Genomic DNA, 6,118 nt, shown 5'->3' with positions numbered 1-6,118 from the left:
CGAGGACAATCAACGGCCGCCGCACTCACCTCCAGCAAGAGCACCAGACAAAGACGGTAGAATAATGACGCGCTAGAGAGGCGGTCGCACATTAACGCCATGTCCGGTGGCAAAACCAGTAGTATGTTCCTGCACAACCGGAGGCTGCAATAGTAGTCATCTATTTACAACTCAAATACCAGCAAAATAACTTCTCAATCTGTCTCCAAGTTGGAAACAGCATGGAAGGCTGATCCTGTGAAAGACATGTGCAATTAGACATGTGCACACAATTCAGTATCAGTTTGAGGCAAAGTTAATGGGCTAAAATAAGGGCAAGTAGATGTTTGTCACTTACCCAGACCTCTGCTGACCTGTGAATGTACCAACTCTGATGTCGGTGGTGACGGTATCGGTGGCACAAGACCAAGCCGCCTTGGGTCATCTGTTCTTAGGGACCTCTTTCATGGCATCCCAATTTCACTTGTGACTCTCCCTTTCAAGATGCGTGCTTGTAACTCTGGGATGTAACCATATGATTTTTGACACTTTATGGCGTAGGCTATATCTTCTTGCATTTTTATTGTACTTCTTCCTATAACTAAAATTAAGAAAAGACAATTATTACAAGTCATTTAGTCATTATGAGAAATAAACTGTCATACTTGTGAATACATAATTTATAATGTGAATATGCAATTATTTGAATACAACAAATTTTGATGAGAGTTTGACATACACTTGTTGGCCCTCAGCCGTCCTGTATGTTGGTCGTTCTTGGTGGAAATTGTAGTCCAGGGCTGCGAGCACAACTCTCGTGTCATACACTCGGGGAGTGAAGGCCTGGCGCTTGCTGGCATACATCAGAATGTGATTCTGAAATGACTCGAGATGTGCTGTCGATCTTGATAAAAAAAAAAAAAAAAAAAGACCCTAAAAACACACACCCACACATGATTTATTCCTGTTACATTTCTTTTTAAATGTCATCTCCCCACACTTTACCTGAAGCGCAGATACTTGTGGACATCCTTCTGCCAACGCTTGTTGAGGACGATCTCCACTAGCGCTTTATGGCTCTTTGAATCTCTCTCAATCCACTCTTTAACCTGAGTGTCTTCAAGGTGGTCGTGTTGGCAGCTTCCCGTTTCCCAGGTGTGATTGTTGCAAACATGAAGCAGAACTCCAATCCAAAGTGCCTGAGGAAAGAAAAACATAAACACAAAAACATTATCATATCACAGGTATTTGAATCATGGCATTAATATCATTTATTTTTTTATAACATTCATCCTGTTTACAAGAAACTGCTGAAATGTTTCTGCTGTCTTGCAGCACCACCATAAATGGTTAACTATATCCCTCAGCCAGTGAAGGAGAAGAGACTGTCCTTTTACCTTTCCTGCCTTATGGTGATTAAAGGGGTCATATAATGGTACATGCACTTTTACAAGTTGATTGTACTGAAATGTGTGTTGGCAGTGCCTGTACACAACCATCATATAATGATAAAAATCCATCCAGTGTTTTTGTTTTAATCTCCTTATATGTTTTCCCCTGCCTCAAATTGAGCCGTTCGATTTTGTGACGTCAATAAAACGGACGCCCCTCCCGTGATTGTTGATTGACAGCAGTGATTCAACACAGACCCGCCCTCGCTCGTCCTGTCAATCATAGTCCGCGCGGATTGGCGCGGTCATTGTTGATATGCTGGAGCACTGTCTATGAGCAGAATGGCGTCTAAGCGATTGTGGTGTTCTGTTCTTGGGTGCAATAACGAACACAGCAGTCATTTTAATGTTCCTAAATCCGAACCGCTGAAGACGCAGTGGCTGAGTTTTGTTTTCGAAGGGAATATTCCCCACGAGCAACGTCAATGCTCTCATGTTTGCCGAATCATTTCTCAGTGGACTGCTTTATAAACGAGGATCAGTGTAAAGCTGGTTTTGCTGAGAAGCTGCACCTGAATAAAGGATCGGAACCTATTCGTCTTCCTGCTGAACCTTCAGAAGAACTAAAGTGAGTGTAACGTTTTATTAATCTTTATATTAATATTTATATTAATCTTTGCAAATCGCCAGCTGCACGCTTCACGATGAATGCGTCGGTTTACACTCAGGGTACATTACAGCATGTTTTCTATGTATAACGTTCTCAATATAATTCATAATCCCACGTTTATAATGAACAACGCGTTATGGATATTGTGTTATTGTGTTACAAACGGTGTATGCGCAGAACAGAGAGGCGGGGTGAGCAAAGCTCATGATCATTTAAAGTCATATGCACTGAAACGGCGTGCTGAAAACAGAGCTGTTTTTGACCAGGTAAAATAAGTGTTTTCTTACAATACTAATGAGAATTTTTAATTAAAGTATATTACAAACTTTTAATTTAGACCCTAAAGAATCATATTAGCTTGTACAAAAATGGCATTATATGACCCCTTTAACAAAACACAAACAATGGAAGTTATTCCTTATAAATATTTTGATGGAGACCTAACATAACAAAATGATTCCCCTGACATGCAGGAAGGTACAATTCATTATTAATTAAATTAGATGTGTTAGAACTTACGGTAGCTATTTTTTTGCACAGATTTTTGGCACCATGTAGTCGGGGAGCCAAAGTCTCAAGAATTTGGCTCCCTGACTAATGCCACATGTCCAGGCTGTGGTGAATTCTCAGATCTTTATATCTGCCTTTGTCTGGGTCTGTGAAGTATAGAATAATTTTATTCCCTAGTGTCTCAATCAGCAATTCAATATTTATATTCAAACATTTTATTATATGACCACTTACTCAAAAGGGCTCCAATCTGGACATGAGCATCCATGCAGAACTCCACTACCTTTATCTCTTGGGTAAGCTTGTCCACTGTCTGGATAAAACCCTCCTTCTCCATGATATTGGAGTCCCAGTTGGTCTGCCGCTTGTCTATAGTGGCCACATGGATGATTTCCTTTGAGTCAAGCTCCATGATTGTGTAGCTACAGTATTGGGCAGAATGCCCTGGTGAGTCATTTCTGCCGTCACCTAAAGAAAAAAAAAAGTGAATTTCAAAATACAACACCTGTATGATAGATGATTGCAAAATTAGTTTAATTGTATAATAACATAACATTTTATGTAGAACAAGATCAAATATAAAAATAAACACACCTAGGAGCACAACATCTTTCCCTTTTAGTCGGCTGATGGCTTCAGACCTCTTCTCTTCCCAGAAATCCTTAATAGGGTCAACACAGTAGGTTTCCTGGATGGTGTAGTGTGTGTTAGCAGGCCCGCCGACAGGGGGGGACAAACGGGTCTGTTGTCCCGGGCCCAGGGTAGGGAGGGGGGCCCAGAACTGGGCCCTCATTAAATAATGGAATAATTGTTAAAAAAATAAAATAAAATAGGGATATTTGTTGAAAAAATATCTAATATTTGAGTTACATAAAAGCTTTTTATTCGTTTTCTTCCTAATTGTCCTTGAAATAGTGGTCAAGAACCCCCCACCCCCACCCCACCCCACCCCCAAAACAAAAATGGTTTGGCCACTGATCGAAATATGATGTTGTCATTTGATTTGAAGTTCAGTAGGCTAACGTTACGCTCAAAATGTCCAGTCAGCACAAGTCCGGTGCTCAGAAAAGAAAAGAAAAGAAAAGAAAAGAAAAGAAAAGAAAAGAAGAAGATAGAGGCCTTCGAGATGTCCTAAACAAATATTTTTAAAAAGGTGGTGACGGTGAAGCTGGAACTAACGTTAGTAAAGTCAATGTAGAGCAAGGTAAGAAACAGCGCAGCCAACGTTTATGAGTGTTGTCAAAGACCCGGCACTTCGGTACCAAGTCGGTACAAATTTCTTTTTAAACGTCACGCCACCATACCAGGTTTTCTCAAACCCGGGATGCGCGTGCATGCCCAAAGCGCGTTTAGTTGCGTCCTCTTCATAAAAGCGCTGAGACATGGCGACCGGCGGTGCTGCTGATGTGGTGGCTGTAAATCCACTTGTTGATAAGAAAGGAGGAAAGAGCCACATATGGAAATATTTTGGATATTAGCTCATAATAGCGACGCGCCGCGCTCGTTTTTACAGGCGCGCCTAAGTTCATTGTTGCATAGCAACGACAGACGCCACGGGAGAGCAAACGCTTGTGGAAAGGAGAAAGCGGTGCGAACTGCGCTCTCCATGATGACGAGGAAGTATTAGCAAAGAATTCATTGATTTCTAGCCCTTGGATTAGCTTTACTACTATTTATGGAGATGAGAAATAAAAAGCCGGCTGAAATGCATCGTCATCATCGGTGAACAGATAATGGGTCAGATCCGAGTCTATTTTTGCTGTGCTGCTCATGGTTAAAAGTGAAAGCACACTTTTGATGGACAAAAAATAAATATGATTTCACACAAAAAGTGCCCAAAATGCACAGATTTTGCATGTCTAGTGTGTTTTAACAAGAACTATGTCAGAAAAGAAAATGAAGACATTTATAGAAAATGTACCCATTTAAACGTGTTTTTATTATTCATTTTGGGTAAAAGTATATGGTGTTTTATAAAAATAAAAAAAATCGTGGGGGGGCCCCATCTAAGATTATCTTGTCCCGGGCCCAGACAAGACTGTCAGCTGGCCAGTGTGTTAGGGTTTACCATTCGCATTTTCATGAATTTAAATAGGAGAGCAACTTTAGTGTAGTTGTTTCCAGAGAGTAAAATGTTTGTGGAAAGAAGAAAGTCCCCAGCCTGCATGCCAAACTTCAACACAGGCTGTGAGTTCCACCGTCATAGGCAATGTCCATTGGGGCAGATCTGGTAAGATAAGGGTAGCCTTATAAATTTATAAGGCATATACAGTGCTGTCTGTTACCATACATTTTGATGTGATGTGAAAGGCTTACCCATTCAACACTCATTGCAGTGCCCCTGATGGCGATGTTTGTTGAAAAGGGGGCAACACTGTCACACACTAAACCAGTCCTCAAGACACCAGTGCATCTGTTCATGGGCAGAGTTAAAAATGTCACAAGCTGCCACAAGCAGTTCTCATAGAGCATGATGCTCATGATGCTCTGACGCCAACAATGTCATCCTCACTGAGGACCTTCTGAGGGCCTGGCAAAATTGGCAGCTCGAGACTCAAGGGCTCATCAAGAGGGACTTCAGGGGCAGGCAGATCATGCACAGTCTCATCAATCCCAATAGTTGGCAGATTATCAATTACCTGTGCTCCCTTCAGTGCACCACCCATTCTGGAAAAGCAGAACATCAGGGATCATACACAATTCAATTCAATTATTTCCATGATTTTTCTGAATATAACCATGATCTTATTTATTACCCAAAACATCAGTGTGAACTAAAAGAATTGGTAAATGGTAAATGAAATTGTTGGAAGGTATTCCTCATCAGAGATGTCGTCCGGGTAACCATGAAATGAGGGTCCCTCTTCTTCCCAATCAATTCTGTAAGATACATCAAACTGGAATGAATAAAAACAACTAAATAAAAATCCAATGATAGAATAAAATAGAAGCTCACTTACACACTGTTCATGGGGTCATTGAAGGCATTTTCATTCAACTCGTCTTCAACAATACTCATTTCATGCATACTATGAGAATAAATTATAATTTAAAACATGTATCAGATGAAAACATGCAACCAGAGAGTATTGAGAAGGGACACAGACTACAGAGCTAAAAACAATGACAGTTTATGGGTTACCTCTGCTCAAGGGTTTCAATTTCCTGTGCACTCATATGTTCATCTCTAAAAGCAATAATTATAACACAATGGGTCTCATTCATGAAACACGAGCAGAATGAATTTTTGTGTAAATCGTGTGTAAAGTGGTTCTGGCGTAATTTTTTTGATTCATTAAAATGTTCGTATTTTCCAAATGTTAGTTGGTACACAAGAAATCTACACCTGCTCCCAGCCACGCGTGAATAGTGCGCTTAACACCCGAACGTTTTGCTCATTAATAAGGCTGCATTTTAATTCACCTTAATCGGGTACATATTTGCACAGCATTTTGAAAAAATATTATATATAGTAATTACATACGGTTTTTCTTATTATGAGAGCCAGTAATAGCATCTGCGATGGTGGTCCTTCTCCAGTTTGAATACTATTTTTCCGAAGTGAACT

The 6,118-nt window shown here is 40.4% G+C and overlaps 2 long non-coding RNA genes across 3 annotated transcripts; both read right to left on the bottom strand.

Annotated features, from left to right (window-relative positions):
* Positions 1-279: 279 nt before the first annotated feature.
* On the bottom strand, positions 280-2,595 carry LOC130099545 (uncharacterized). The gene is made up of 5 exons (XR_008808405.1): positions 2,560-2,595; positions 1,281-1,385; positions 985-1,178; positions 719-883; positions 280-580 (listed from the first exon to the last, which is right to left on the bottom strand). It is a non-coding gene; the product is annotated as an uncharacterized LOC130099545 (long non-coding RNA).
* Positions 2,596-4,608: 2,013 nt separating this feature from the next.
* LOC130099549 (uncharacterized) lies at positions 4,609-5,270 on the bottom strand. Of its 2 annotated transcripts, none has more exons than XR_008808406.1 (3): positions 5,063-5,270; positions 4,867-4,963; positions 4,609-4,777 (listed from the first exon to the last, which is right to left on the bottom strand). It is a non-coding gene; the product is annotated as an uncharacterized LOC130099549 (long non-coding RNA). The 2 variants fall into 2 exon arrangements; XR_008808407.1 differs by having other exon boundaries at positions 5,070-5,270.
* Between the last annotated feature and the right edge of the window lie 848 nt (positions 5,271-6,118).

Source organism: Rhinichthys klamathensis, unplaced genomic scaffold, assembly GCF_029890125.1.
Source record: "Rhinichthys klamathensis goyatoka isolate OS25496 unplaced genomic scaffold, OSU_Roscu_1.1 h1tg000011l_1, whole genome shotgun sequence".
NCBI classification, from domain to species: domain Eukaryota; kingdom Metazoa; phylum Chordata; class Actinopteri; order Cypriniformes; family Leuciscidae; genus Rhinichthys; species Rhinichthys klamathensis.
Note: the sequence above shows the minus strand (reverse complement) of the source record. Positions and strands in the feature narration are given on the sequence as shown.